Here is a 15,758-nt window from a genome sequence, read left to right as displayed (position 1 = left end):
GCCTTTGGCATAATAAACCTGTGCTCCTGTTTAACCCTTCTAAAAGAACCTCCTGGCGTCCATTCTTCTATTTGCACTTATATGCCTGTGAGTTGTAGTTCAACTACAGTTTAAAGGGGAAGCTTCCATTTGGCGAAGGCTCTGCCCTGGGGGAAGATTCGCATTGTAACCCATGCTCACTATCTAGCTGGTCACCCTTAACTCCTAATTGGCAGATTAGGCCAGATAAGCGTTACATATTCCTACCTATCCACACAAATTACAGAAAGGCTGTCTCCCATTTTATCCAAATAATCCAAAGTTTTAAAAAGTATTCCCTTTTTCTCTGTAATATTAGACAGTAACTTGTACTTAATCCAAACTAAGATATAACCCTTAAGTTAGCTTTTATTATGTTATAGAATAGCCAAAGTCTAACAAACATTTCAGTTGGTCTACATTATTTTTTTTTTATAGTTTTTGAATGATTTGCTTTCTTTTTGTGACCCTTTCCAGCTTTCATATGGGGGTCACTGACCCTATCTAAACAACAAATGCTCTGTAAGGCTACAAATGTATTGCTATTGCTACTTTTTATTACTATTCAGGCTTTCTCTTATTCATATTCCAGTATCTAAATTAAGTCATTGCATGTTGCTAAGGTAATTTGGATCCTAGCAACCAGACTGCTGAAATTGCAAACTGCGGAGCGGCTGAATAAAAAACTAAATAGCTCAAAAACCACAAATAATAAAAAAATGAAAACCAATTGAAAATTGTCTCAGAATATCACACTCTACATCATACTGAAATTTAACTGAAGGGTAAACAATCCTTTGAATCCTTATTGGAAGCAGAACCAGTCTATTGGGTTTATTTAATGTTTAAATTATTATTTGTTTAAATTACATTCACAGATTTATGACTAAACGTGGTCAGTTACAGACCAGATTGAATTTTCATATGAACCTATAGAGTCGGATCAACTGATGATTGGATTTGGTGTATGTGTGGTGGTGTCATTGGAGATCACAGAGCTGCGTGGCCAATCAAGATTAATGCCAGAGGATTTGTAGGAAGCCATGATAATTTTGGAAGGCCTACAATGAAATGAGACAGCAATACCAAATCAATACCAAATATACCAAATATTGTGTGCTTTGCTGGCACTTTCTCATTTAGGGATATTATAGGGTTTTTCACATTTATGACGTATAGAGGGATATTCTGAGACAATTTGCAATTGGTTTTCATTTTTTATTATTTGTGGTTTTTGAGTTATTTAACTTTGTATTCAGCAGCTCTCCAGTTTGCAGTTTCAGCAATCTGGTTGCTAGGATCCAATTTACCCTAGCCACCATGCATTGATTTGAATAAGAGACTGGAATATGAATAGGAGAGGCCTGAACAGAAAGATGAATAATAAACAAAGTAGCAATAATAATATGTGTAGCCTTATAGAGCATTTGTTTTTTTAGATGGGGTCAGTGACCCCCATTTGAAAGCTGGAAAGAGCCAGAAGAAGAAGGCTAATAATTCAAAAACTATAAAAAAATAAATAATGAAGACCAATGGAAAAGTTGCTTCGAACTGGCCATTCTATAAGTTAACTTAAACATGAACCACCCCTTTAAAAGCAGGGACAGACTGGGACTTGTTTATGGAAATCTCATTGAAAACAGTCCTGAGAGCTTCATTAATGTTTACATTGGCCTGATTTGTACGACATAATTTTAGTATATAATAACCTCCACTGATTATGTTATAAAGAACAAGGCTGCTTCCAAATGTACTTGCATTTAATAAGCACAAGTTAATAACAAGAGACACATTTCTGCACTGGTTCTTCAGAGGAATTATCCTCAGGAATGATCATCTTGGTGGAGTCAATATCCGCACAACATCCCCACAAATTCTAAAGTTAACAAAAGGGTAAATGCAACAAACTATTTGCTCAGATTTGCCACTGTGTGGATGCTACAGCACTGATCATACAGATGGAAAAAAAATTAGAGAAAGGCTTAGATTCTGTATTTTCCTCAAATATTAGGGCTTGCCCTTAATTCATTATGGTTTAACCTCACAAATAGAGTTTTGTACTGGTATAAGGCACAAGAGAGCAATGTACTTCACAGCTGCCACTGTTAAAAATGTAAGGTTATATAATAGAATGGACACTTGTAAGGGGTGAAATAATTAATGTAACTGGGTGATGTTTAAAAGTTAGTCAATTAATGTGTGTATGTATTTGCTGAAAGAATTGTAAGTGCAATGTGATCAAACGGCCACTAGATGGTGCACAACGGTATTATTAGTAGGAATGTAATACACAGCCCCACCACCAGATGAAGTAGAGAGTTTGGAGGTATAAAAAGGGGCCACACCTTTGGATTGAAGTTTTCCAATGGGAGGGGGTTGTCGAGTATGGAAGCCTGGACAAGAAGAGACCTGAAAAGAAGGAGATAGGAGATAGCAGTAGGATTAGAGAAATGAGGGGAAGTAGAGCAGGCACTAGGCCTGGACTGGCAATCTGTGGGTTCTGGCAAATGCCAGAGGGGCTGCTATAAGGTGCCATAGAAAGTCAGTATTTAGTGGGCTGTTTGGGCCTCTGTGTGGGCTGATTGGGCCTTTGTGTACCCGAAATGCCAGGGCCTATTTTAATTCTCAGTCCAGACCTGGCAGGCACTAGGTGTCTGAGTTAGGGTATTTAGTATGGACTACTTCCCCAACAAGGAGGTTAGTGGGTATAGTACCCCTGTGGATATTCCACGAAATAGGGACCCCCAAAGGAAGGGTTTAGGACAGGTAGGATATGATGGGCTTCGGGCCGGTGGTCTGGCAGTTGTAAAAAGCCTGGTCGGAATAGTAAAGGGGTGCTGCAGGAGTACCGGATTACTGAGACAGGTGGGGAACAGGGATTGCCGGGGACTGGAGACAAGAGTGAATACCCGTCCAAGCCTTTCAATTGTAACCCTTTGGGACGAAAAGGTAAACCGGGTCAGCCTATGTGGGTTTAAGGCGTGATTGGATGGATGTTTCTGTACAATGCAGTTGTGTCTGCTGGAAATGAAGAACTGGTAAATAAAACTTGTCTTGTCTGGACTCTGACTGTGTAGGGGAAAAAGAGAGTGACGGCATCTGGTTCGACACTTCCCACCCATGTGATCTTATATGCAAATATTAACTAGCAAATACTAACAGTATTTTCTCAACGATTGCACCTAGTGGTACACATTACATTAGAATTCTCTGGGGAAAGTGCCGCTGTGGTATCATTTTTGTCTAATATAACTTATATAACTGCTATAAACTATTTACAAATACTATATTTCAGATAAGCTTGTCATTAATTATGGTATTTTTGTTGATAGAGTATCCATTTCAGCGCTTCAGCTGTTGTTTCTTGTCAGTACGTTAGAGAAGGGGTGTGTGGTTCGAAGTAGAATTAGACTTTGTCTTGCTTACTATTTTATAGAACAAAGCCCACAACTTGCCCCTTTCAAGGAACTGTAAAATAAGCAATGCTTCAGAGCTAAAAGCTATTAAAAATGTGTTTTCCTGGGCAAACGATATACAGCAGCAAAACATACTGATAATGAACATGGCACCAGCCAGCTTGTCAAACACTATCTACCACTTCTGCCTTCATGAGCTAGAATGTATTAGTGTCAGCTGGATGGACACAAGTATTTATTCCCTGCTGCCTTTATCTTTTCCTTCCTGTTTCCTGAATGTCACGAGAACAGAAAACACAATGCACCAAAGCAGCATTATATATTGTTTATCATATATTGTATATCACTGGCAAGTTTTGCCCACGCCAGGCTCAGCAACTAGGTCTTTGAAACTCAAATTATCACAGGACATGTTGTGCCTGAATAACTATGAATAGAGTTGGTTACAATTAGGGGCATTTATCAAGGGTTGAATTTTTTTTATAAAACAGTTTATAAAAACTCCCATAAATTCAAAAAAAGAATTTAAAAAAACAAACAATCGAAATTTATTTAAAATTTCGGGTAAAATTATTTGGGTAAATAGGATCAACCCATTTTTCAAAAGTCCACCTAATGACTTCAAATTGATTGCAGGAGGTCCCCCATAGGCTAAAACACCAATTTGGCAGGTTTTCAATGGCAAATAGTTAAATTCTAATTCTTAAAGGGACAGTACATGATAAATTTTGAAATTAGAATTTCAAATTTATTTTAAACTCAAATCGAATTTGGACTATTCTCTAGTCTACGGAACTAGTCTGCCATTTTGGAGTCAGGAAGGAATTTTTTCCAAATTGGAGAGGCTTCAGATGGGGTTTTTAACCTTTCTCTGGATCAAATAGCAGTTAGGCTAGAGTCCAAAGGTTAAACTTGATGGACGTGTGTCTTTTTTCAACCTAACTTACTACGTTACTATGTTACTTTGTAGTTGAATTACACTAAAATAAACTCGAAATTCAAATTTAAAAATTAGAATTTTCAATTTGACCCTTGATAAATCTGCCCCTAAGGGGTAGTGTTGGTGTTTTCGCCTATGGGGCACCTCCTAAAATCAATTTGGAGTCGTTGTGTGAACAACCGGCCTGGGGTTATTACAGCGAGCACCATGGAGCGATCAACTTGCGGCTTCTTCTTTCTTCAAATTTCCCGGGGCAGATGCATGCGTAGTACAACAAAATAGCCAACTTCTACATTAAAGTTCGGCTTTTCGCACTACTGCACAAGAAGAAGCCAGAAGCCAATCAATTTGTGGTGCTCACGGGAAGAACCCTGGGCAGGTGCAGTTTTCTGCTGATAGGAACTCCGGCCCCAGGGTGTCAGGTAAGTATATAAAAGCACTTGGGGGTGCCTAACTTTTGGCACCACCAAGAAAATAGAGTCTTTCCTTCTCCTGTAATATATCTTTCTCAAATTTCATTTACACGTCAGAAAAATGTACACAGTATTGGAATCCTAGATCATAATGTGTCCAGCTATCAAGTTATCTCTGTACTGTGGTTCTTATGGATTTAATAGGTGATTAACTCCAAAATATGAAAGAGCTGCAAAACAAGCTTAAAGTGATTGCACCTTACTCTAATGCACTTATTGCTCATGTTACTATAAATGAGATGTAAGGCACTGAGTGCAGAGATGCAAGATAGCCTTCTGCTTTACATCCCCACCTTTGTATATAAAAAGGCATTCAACCGAGGGATTATGGATGAAAACATTATTTTGCCTCTTTATAGGTCCCTGGTAAGGCCTTACCTGGAGTATGCAGTGCAGTTGTAGGCTCCAGTCCTTAAATGAGCTGAAGAGCAGAGATGTGCAACTAAACTGGTATTGGAACAATTAAGCTATGAGGGTAGACTGCCAAGGTATATATATAAATATATAGGAAGGCCAGTATTTTTTTCCAGAAAAGGTGGCAACCCTAGTTGCAAGTGAGAGGACATTATAGAGAGAAATAACTGCAGCAAAGGACAGCAGCACACAGGTTTAATGGGTCTGACCAGGGGCAGATTAATGCACAGGTTTTAGCCTAGGGGTCCACTGGGATCAGGGGCCCATCTAGATTTTTACCAGTTATTATTTCTATTTTCTTTTAATATTTATTTTTATTTGCCCTGCTGGGAAAAGATAACAGGCAAGGCACGTCACGTGAGTGTCTCGGATACATGCAGATCCAGTGATGTTACTGGCACATGCTGACCGTGACCCAATGTAGAGAGCTGAGGTGTGAATCTGCACACATCCAGACCCAGCAATAGCCTAGAAGGGAGGCCTGTGTGGATATAGCCTCCAGGGCCCCACATGTCATTAATCTGCCACTGGGTCTGACAGAGCCTCCATGTTTTCCCTGCACTCAGCTAATAAAATGTGTAGAGTTTCTGGAGAGGCTTTTGGACATGGTGAGCACCAAGGCTTCCTGGTAAAGGTTACAGTGTGTTCAAGAATGTATGCTGTCCAAATAAATCCAGCCACTTCTTGTGATTATCACCATCTGTTACTAATGCAGCAGAAAGTGACCTTGCATAGGACCCATAGATTACAAATGATGTCATCTTTTTGGTCTATTCTTAAACTGGCCATAGACGCAATGATCCGATCGTATGAATTGTGGATTTGTATGATTTTCGGACCGTGTGTTGAGAGTCCCGACATTTTTCGTCCGGCGGAGATCGGTCGTTTGGCGATCGGACAGGTTAGAAAATTTCTGTTGTCTGCGGGTAATAACTCTGCATGTATTGCCGATCGTACGATTTTCAGTGGGAGACTGTCACCAGCTTTGTCAGACATAACTATCGTACGATTGCTGTCAGGGGCAGAACATCGGCTGATCTGTTCTTTTACTACTTTTTTTGATCGGAATGGTAAGCCTTTGATCAGAATGGTTAGTGGTGGGTCGGGAGATGGGAAAGTCCGATCATACGTTGATTCGTACGATTGGATGTTTGCATCTATGGCCAGCTTAAAGGAGTTCAACCTGCAACCTTTGTCAATGAATAAACTACAAATCCTGGCAGAAATAGGCTGGCAGAGGAACCTCCCATTGATGTTCAATTAAAGACAAGACAATTGAGACAGTTTAACAATAAAGTGTTAAAAACCAGCATAATCACGAAATGGATTAAGGCTTTTGTGAATGTAATTACTTGAAACTCCAGTTTAATTTAAATAAAATGTATTTTTCTGATTTCAGTTTACTCCTCCTCTCTGTCTTGAACTGGTCACTTCATATTTCATGGAAACAGCTTAACAATAACAAGCTTTTTATAATATAGTTGTATATCGTTTAGCTTTAGAGCCAAGCAATAGCGGCTTCAGTGAAATTCTATATACAGCTATGACTACAGTTTGCATAGAAAAATCACTGACCTTTAAGTATAAATGCATTACTTAAAATGTGAGCTCTTTGGGTCACATATGGCTTTGCACACATATCTATATAAACAATACCCCTCTCCTATATTGTTACTCTACTCATTTCATGCAGCGCTCTTTATGCGGCTATATTTTCATCACTGTATAACATTATATGCCAGAATTGTGTAACCTGTGGTCCTCCAGCTGCTGCAGAATTATAACTCAAGGTATCCCCCAAAAACCATGATGTGAGAGTTGTAGTTTAACAACCTCTAGCTGGCCATAGATAACTTGAGGTTTAAGTATACACAGAGATTTTGTGCCATGCAAATATAACTATGTTACAATACGCTGTATTTAGAACAATGAAAAAAATACAAAGAGGACACACACTTTTTTTACTTTACATAAATGCCCTGCAGATTGTGTCTAAGAATGCAGATATCAAGCAGATATGAAGCAAGCACTCGTCTATTCAGAGCTAAAGCATAAAGATTACATTGAATTACAAATAAAATGCAGTATTTGCAGGGTACCTGGTAAAGTTGCACGAGTAAAACTTACTGTCTGCTCTTAGTTCCAAGTACAGGGAATGAGTGAAGCAGAGAGAAGAGTTACAGTAGGAATGAATTCCCTGCCTCCTGTTGGCTGCCATTAGTAATGCATCTTAGGTTTTTTCCAGCAATACATATATCATTACCTTTATAGCTAGGTGTCACGCCAATGCTAACTTTTTAGGGCTAGTCCACACACAGTAATTCACGCCTCCGATCCTCCACGATGTAACATTTAAACCTAAAGGACTGCCTTTCTTCCTTGTAATTTAAGAGTAAGGCCACACGAGGAGATTCAGGGAGATTTTGTCGCCTGGCGACAATCGCCTTGTCTTTTGCAAAAGACGAGGCGATTAGTCGCCAGGCGACTAATCTCCCCGAATCTCCTCGTGTGGCCTTACCCTTAAATTACAAGGAAGAAAGGCAGTCCTTTAGGTTTAAATGTTACATCGTGGAGGATCGGAGGCGTGAATTACTGTTGCCAATTATTCAAAAGAAAAGAAAAAGATAGTAAGAGCCCCCGTACTCTCAAATGAATTAACTAACTTATCTAAATTATATAGTGAACCAATGAGTTGATAATTATAAAGTGCTTGTGCTAATAAAAAAAGATTTAACAAAACAACAAGTTCAGAGAGTTGCTTTTTCTGTGTATTAAAAATAGCCAGTGCCAACTTGTTGATTCATGTACTTAATCTATAAGCGATAGATTCAAGATTCCAATAAGTTATAAAGTGCAAGTGCTCAATTGTTATTCATTTGCCGACTGGGTGTGGTTCAAAATGATTAATTTATGCAAGTGCTAGTGCATTATAAAATCACAAGGTAATTCATTAATAATATAGTTTAACGAAAAAGGAACCAGGACCAACATTCAAGGAAATTTGAGTAGGAAAAGGAAAATAGTGTAGAGGTGGAGAAGTCCCAAAGAAACTGCTGCCTATTATTTTCTAAGCCCTGAGACCCCACACGGGGAGAAAGTAGTACACTGAGGACTGTGGTCTCGTATATTACATACCCTATCTCTTAAAGAGCTAAAATCTAAAAAAACACAAATCCACCAGTGCCATATGAATAACAGAGAATGAAGGAATTGAATGTGGTTCCCTGGACCAGACTATGAGTACCCAAATCCAGTTAAAAAGGATTATTTTAAAAAGTTTTCTCAAGGTGATCGAAATGGTATTAGAATCTAAGCAACCATTAAATAAAATTAAAAAAATTTAAAAAAATATATATATATTTTTATTTTATTTAATGGTTGCTTAGATTCTAATACCATTTCGATCACCTTGAGAAAACTTTTTTAAAGAGAAAAAAAACCCATCAGTTGCCATGGCCTCCCCCACCCCCCATGTTATGAAAAGCATTTTGTTGTCAGGGCTCCCCTACGAGATGAAAACATTGGTGGCTAGGGGGTTTAAAGGGGAAGTAAAGTCAAAAATACAATAAAGCTAGAAATGGTGTTTTTTGTATACTAAACATAAACATGAACAAATGAAACAAATGATTTATGCTTTCAAAGTTGGCCACAGGGGGTCATCATCTTGTAACTTGTCATGTAATGTGGATTTTATTGATTTCGTATTGTTTAATGCAAACGTTCTCCAATTCTGCAGAACCAGTGGCTGCAGCAAAATAATCCTCCAAATAGAATTCCAGTTTATCTGTTTAAATCTGTCTCCATGATCTTTGTCCCTGCAGCTGGAGTTGGAAACAGCAAAGGGCATGTAAAGGCAAAAATAAAATCCAATACAAATCTCTGCACAGTCACCGACTGTTCTACAGGAAAACAAACAAAGTTGATTGAGTTTCGCATGGCTGGGAAGTAAGGTGGGAGCTCCCCCTGCTGTTCATAAGTATGATTGTTTCCCTGCTCAGCAGTTAGGGACCGTCTGACAATTCCTATCCACAGCAGTAAATGAAGGGAGAATTTCACTGCATACAGTCAGGTTTCTTATAAAAAAAAAACAGTACACGTTTTTTATTTAAAGTATAATGGTGTTAGGTTTCTTTTTCATTAAAGAAAGTAAAAATGGGATTTTATTTTTTTGTCTTTACAGGCCCTTTAAAAAAAATAAAAAAAAAGATCATTGGTGTTCAGTGAAAGATCTTCTTCAGGTCAATTCACCGGCTGTCAGCAGCTTCTCCTCTTCATCGGGATTCATTGGCCAGCCAACTCAAGCACAAACAAATGGAAATAAAAAAAGACTCTAGCAAACACCCTACACATAGAGAAATGCGATTTCCATCAGAACCGGTTACTTTTAAAGAGTAAGCACCTAGTTGAGGGGTGCAAACAGGGGAGTAACTAAAGAGGAAGTAGAGGGGGCCCTGGACGTATAGGGGCCCCAGGAAGCCCTAATTCATATACAATTTCAATCAATATTGGTAAAAAAGGTCAACCTCCAGACATTTTGGGGGCCTGAAAAATAATTTGCTGTAGTAACGCCACTGGCTGCAACCCTCCAAAATGATGTATGTAGATCTAACGGTCAATCAAAAACTGACACCACTTACTGCATGAAGAGAGAATAAAGAGAGACAGGTTTCTCAGAGGGAGAGAGTGAAGATTAACTTGACTTGTTCATAAACGGTACAGAATTTTTAATTGATTATATTTTTAAAATTTCCTATTCAGCGAGATGAAGCTTATATTAACTTTTCATTTTCATGATAGATCCCCTTTAAGTAATAACTCTGGGAGGCTTTGTGTGTGAATTTTCTTGCTCAATACCATTACTAACTGTTTTTCAGTATGTTTTGATTATTGTTTCCTCCCTGTATAAACAGGAAGAGGAAATAAATCCAAAGGCTTCACTTAGTCATGTTAACCCAAACCACAGCAGAAGAATCTTATTACACCCACAGCAGCAAGAAGTCAAATTAAATATGCATAGAAAAGAGATCTTTCCTGAAAGTGCGTCACATATACCAAATTGTATATTAGTGTAATAAATAGAAAGGGGCGTTGAATGATTTTATTTTACCCAGTAGAACCCAGTGGTTCTTAACCATAAAGGTGTTTGATTGCACACAGCAATAACATAAGGAGGTAGTAGTATAGCAAAGGTTAAAGGGATCCTGTCATCGGAAAACATGTTTTTTTTCAAAACACATCAGTTAATAGTGCTACTCCAGCAGAATTCTGTACTGAAATCCATTTCTCAAAAGAGCAAACAGATTTTTTTTATATTCAATTTTGAAATCTGACATGGGGCTAGACATTTTGTCAATTTCCCAGCTGCCCCTGGTCATGTGACTTGTGCCTGCACTTTAGGAGAAAAATGCTTTCTGGCAGGCTGCTGTTTTTCCTTCTCAATGTAACTTAATGTGTCTCAATGAGACATGGGTTTTTACTATTGAGTGTTGTTCTTAGATCTACCAGGCAGCTGTTATCTTGTGATAGGGAGCTGTTATCTGGTTAAATTCCCATTGTTCTTTTGTTTGGCTGCTGGGGGGAAAAATGGAGGGGGGAGGTATCATTCTAACTTGCAGTACAGCAGTAAAGAGTGATTGAAGTTTATCAGAGCACAAGTCACATGACTTGGGGTAGCTGGGAAATTGATAAAATGTCTAGCCCCATGTCAGATTTCAAAATTCAATATAAAAAAATCTGTTTGCTCTTTTGAGAAATGGATTTCAGTGCAGAATTCTGCTGGAGTAGCACTATTAACTGATTCATTTTGAATGTTTTTTCCCCCATGACAGTATCCCTTTAAGCAAGTACTTAAGCAAGTAAAAGAAATTGACAATATTCTCACCAGTTGAAGCACCTTTGTGAAATGGATCCCCATCCCCTCCAGTAAAGCCTCTCAATGAAGAAAATAGCCTGAGTCCCTTTGCAGACTGTGGTCCCTACACTTCAGCAGGCCTGGAATGCTGCTCTTGCTAAGCTGGTCTGCCTGATTTACCGTTCCGACAGGTGTGTTATAAAAGAAGATACTATACCTGTCTTTACCTCACTCACAGAGGCACAACACCCCAACTTCAGCATGGCGGTTTGTCACCTTAGGGATCAAAGCATTAGGCTGGCCATAGACGCAAAGATCCAATCGTACGAATCATCGTAAGATCTGACTTTCCCATCTCCTGACCTGCCACTAACCATTACGATCAAATAAAGTACAAAAGAACAGATCAGACGATGTTCTGCCCCTGACAGCAATCATACGAAAGTTATGTCCGACCAAAGCTGGTGACAGTCTCCAACTGAAAATCGTACGATCAGCAATACACACAGAGATATTATCTGCAGCCGACAGAAATCTTTTAACCTGTCCGATCGACCAAACGACCGATCTCCGCCGGACGAAGAGTCCCAACCGATCTCCGTTGGGACTCTCCACACACGGTCCGAAAATTGTACGAATCCTCGATTTGTACGATCAGATCTTTGCGTCTATGGCCAGCTTTAGATTTGGACCTTTTGCTCCAAGATCCCAGCACCTCAACCCCTGGCACTAAGGGAAGACCAAAAAGGAAGCCACTTGCTGACTCAAAATATATAAACTATGAAGTTTATATATTTTAAAAGCCCCCAGGACCAACTGGGAAAACTCCCTCCCATTGGGCATCCGTTACAGACCTGGAACTTTCTGTGCAGTAAAAGGAAAATTAACCCATTGAGTCCACTACAGTAGCTCTGCTCTTTTCTGTATAAAACATTAGAAAATGAAGTGGGGTCTGCACATCCATGCAACAAGGAGCACTGTTGGACAACAATGTTCCAATAAAGCTCTCTCTGTGGAACAACCTGCACAGTTTGTGACACTGGGAGTGAAACTCAATGGGCAGGTGGCTCCCTGATGTGCAATTGTAATAATTCTCAGCTTCTTTTTGCTGGCGTTTTTCTAACCGACTTCCATGTGTTATGACTTCTTGTGTAGTCATACAGACTTACCCACTGATGAGGGGTTACTTGACTTATTAGGGGTTCAAAATAGTAAAGGGGAAGCCCATAATTTAGGCAAGTTAAGGTGAAAAATCATTTATGATTTTAAAACTCTCACAGAAAACAAAAACAGGCTGGTAACTGCCATTTAACACACAATGGCAATTACCAGCCTGTTTTTGTTTTCTGTGACTTCATTAAGAGCTAAGTGGGGCCTTGATTCGACAGCAAAGTGGAGCCTAAGTACAAGAAGACAGACTGCTTTCAAGAATTCCTGTGCGGTTCATTCCTTCTCCAGACAGTATGGGTTACAGGTGTTATTTGTCCTCACTGTGTGGGAGACAGCAAAGAAGCAAGACATTTCCAAAAGCAATAAAAGTGATGTCCCTGTCTGACGTTCTCCATCTTGTCTCATCGTGCCAATGCCTCTTGCCAATAGACGGTAATATATATATATATATATATATATATATATATAATATCAAAACAGGGGGGTTGTGGGAGCACTCTAAAGGCTTTAAAGTATATATATAAGTATAATAAATGCTATTGCATATGTACCCAAAACAGGGGTTATTTTGTTACAAAGTTATGATCATAAAATTGATAAGCCACCATACCACGTCAAGGTAAACCCCGAATGGCGGTCCCTAACTTGTTTTATATTTTATGTGCATTTTAGCATTACCTGTAATCAATGTCCGTTGAACGCTGTTTTTTCACTGAGGGCTGGGGAGGATTTAGCCCTCAGTGAAAAAACAGCGTTCAATGGACATTGATTACAGGTAATGCTAAAATGCACATAAAATATAAAACAAGTTAGGGACCGCCATTCGGGGTTTACCTTTACGTGGTATGGTGGCTTATCAATTTTATGATCATAACTTTGTAACAAAATAACCCCTGTTTTGGGTACATATGCAATAGCATTTATTATACTTATATATATATATACTTTAAAGCCTTTAGAGTGCTCCCACAACCCCCCTGTTTTGATATTGTATATTTAGCCAGGAGCTGTGGCATAGCTTCAGTGGTTGTAGCACCCCATACCCCCCCTTTAAACTAGTGGTGATCCTATGCTTTTAAAATTGGGCGTTTGTTTTGGGAATATCTCTCCTTTAAAAGCCTGATTGCTGGCTGGGGAGGATTTAGCCCTCAGTGAAAAAACAGCGTTCAACGGACATTGATTACAGGTAATGCTAAAATGCACATAAAATATAAAACAAGTTAGGGACCGCCATTCAGGGTTTACCTTGACGTGGTATGGTGGCTTATCAATTTTATGATCATAACTTTGTAACAAAATAACCCCTGTTTTGGGTACATATGCAATAGCATTTATTATACTTATATATATATATACTTTAAAGCCTTTAGAGTGCTCCCACAACCCCCCTGTTTTGATATTGTGTATATATATATATATATATATATATATATATACACAGGTATATATATATATATATATATATATATATATATATATATATATATATATATATATATATATATATATATATATATATATATATATATCATAGTGTGAGTAAGGTCTGCACACCTTATTGTTATGTCCTTGTTTACCCAGGATCTGCCTATTGTGCCCACTCCAAGCAGACACCAAATAACATTACACAAAATGAGTTTACAAGAAAACACAGAGCTCTGTTTAAACAAGAGCGGATCTTATTTGGATAAATATTTAAGCAGGAAATAACATTATACTAAATTAGTTACTTAGAAATGCCAGAGCAATATCAGGAGATCTGCTATTATTTGGATAGTGATTCTATGTTAAATTTGATGTAATCTTAAAGGAGAAGGGAAGTGGTTTATCACCTAGGGGTTCCAAAAGTTAGGCACCCCCAAGTGAATGTATATACTTACCTGAAAACCCAGGCCTATGCTCCTATTAGCAGAAAAATGCACTGGCCCGGGGTTATTCCAGCAAGCACCATGGAGCGATCCTCTTCCGGCTTTCTTCGTGGGCCCCCTGCCGGGCCAGACCCCCTCTCCCGATATCTAAATTTTGGGGGTGGAAAAGTTTTCGGCGCTGTGCATGCGCATGCACATGGCGCCGTTCATGCATGCGCACTGAGCTGCGCCCTAACACAGTAACGCCAAGCTTGGCGCATCACAGTAGGGGGCAAGGGGGGCTGGAGGGGGGCCCTGGACCAGAAGTCCCAGTGGGCCCCGGGCCCCCCAGTCCAACCCTGGCCCTGGGAAATTTGAAGAAAGAAGAAGCGGGAAGAGGAGCGCTCTATGGTGCATAGAGTTAATTGATTTCAGTTTGTCCTACCGGTCATGGGAGTAGATGTCAATGTTAAAAGCATTAGTCATTAACAAGACATTCAACCTGCCTTTGCTCTAGTGATCAACAAGTTACTGGTCCCTGTAGCAAGATCATTAGAAGGCTCCCCTAAACTTCAGGAATAAGACATTAAACATATACAGAAATTGCTTATTAGTCATTATAGTTAAGCCTGGCATGTAGGGCATGAACCTGGTGGAGAAATGTTACTTGTAAAATGAATACAAGAAGCAACGCATAAACATATAGCAATATTAGTATACTGAATGAAAGAGGCACTTCAGTTTTAGATTCATGTTAGCATGCTATAGACAGTTGTATTCAAAGGCAATTTATAATAGGCCTTTACTTTTATTTTGAATGATTTAAGGGTCTATTTATTACAGATCAAACTGGGGAATTAAGAAAGATTCCTGGCAGTTCAATCTATTTCTCAATTTATCAAAAGCTTCCTGATTGTTTTCCCGAACTGCCTTTATTAAGAGATGGGGGTTGGGGAGTCACTACGAATCTATTATCTATCTATCTAAAGGCCTGAAAAATTGGACAATGAAGGATCCACTAATGGAACACAGGAGTATTTTAGCTGCTTGTTTAGTTTGTGGGATACTCCATACTCGGTAAGCATGGGCAGCATAAGAGTAGATATTACTAACAGATACACATTCAGGATCTGATTCTGCATCTAGATTCAGACTCAGGAACAGATTTAACATGTCAGCATCAAATGGAAACCACATGTGTCTGTAAGGAACCTCAGATATGAACTGTCTGCTTTACAAAGTGAAAAACAAGTCAAGCTTCTGAGAAATTTTTGTTCATCGTTTTATATACTCATCATTATTTATATTCTGCATTTGATCCTCTTCCTTTCCATAATCCTTGGTGCATTCCTTAGAAGCCCAGCTGCTTCTTGCAGGGAGTTTTAGGCTTTCCTAAGTAGAATGTGTTTGTCTTTATTATTATTATTATTTATACATCTACAATATATTCCGCAGCACTGCAGAATGAAAGGGGGTATTTTACAGTTTAACGATTACGCACAAAAATACAACTGGTAAGAGATACAACAGAGCTTATAAAAACCAGCATTACTTGCAGAAGGCTATAGTGTATATAATGCTAGATACAGTTACAATATATGTAGCTGCTGACTTGCAATAAACCAGAAA

The 15,758-nt window shown here is 38.8% G+C and overlaps 1 protein-coding gene across 1 annotated transcript in view; it reads right to left on the bottom strand.

The window, feature by feature from the left end:
- Positions 1–7,422, bottom strand: part of fhl1.S (four and a half LIM domains 1 S homeolog) — a 50,487-nt gene extending 43,065 nt beyond the window's left edge. The window contains 1 exon segment of the mRNA NM_001093890.1: positions 7,389–7,422. The gene's annotated coding sequence lies outside the window, so the exon portion shown is untranslated.
- Between the last annotated feature and the right edge of the window lie 8,336 nt (positions 7,423–15,758).

Source organism: Xenopus laevis, chromosome 8S, assembly GCF_017654675.1.
Source record: "Xenopus laevis strain J_2021 chromosome 8S, Xenopus_laevis_v10.1, whole genome shotgun sequence".
NCBI classification, from domain to species: Eukaryota; Metazoa; Chordata; class Amphibia; order Anura; family Pipidae; genus Xenopus; species Xenopus laevis.
Note: the sequence above shows the minus strand (reverse complement) of the source record. Positions and strands in the feature narration are given on the sequence as shown.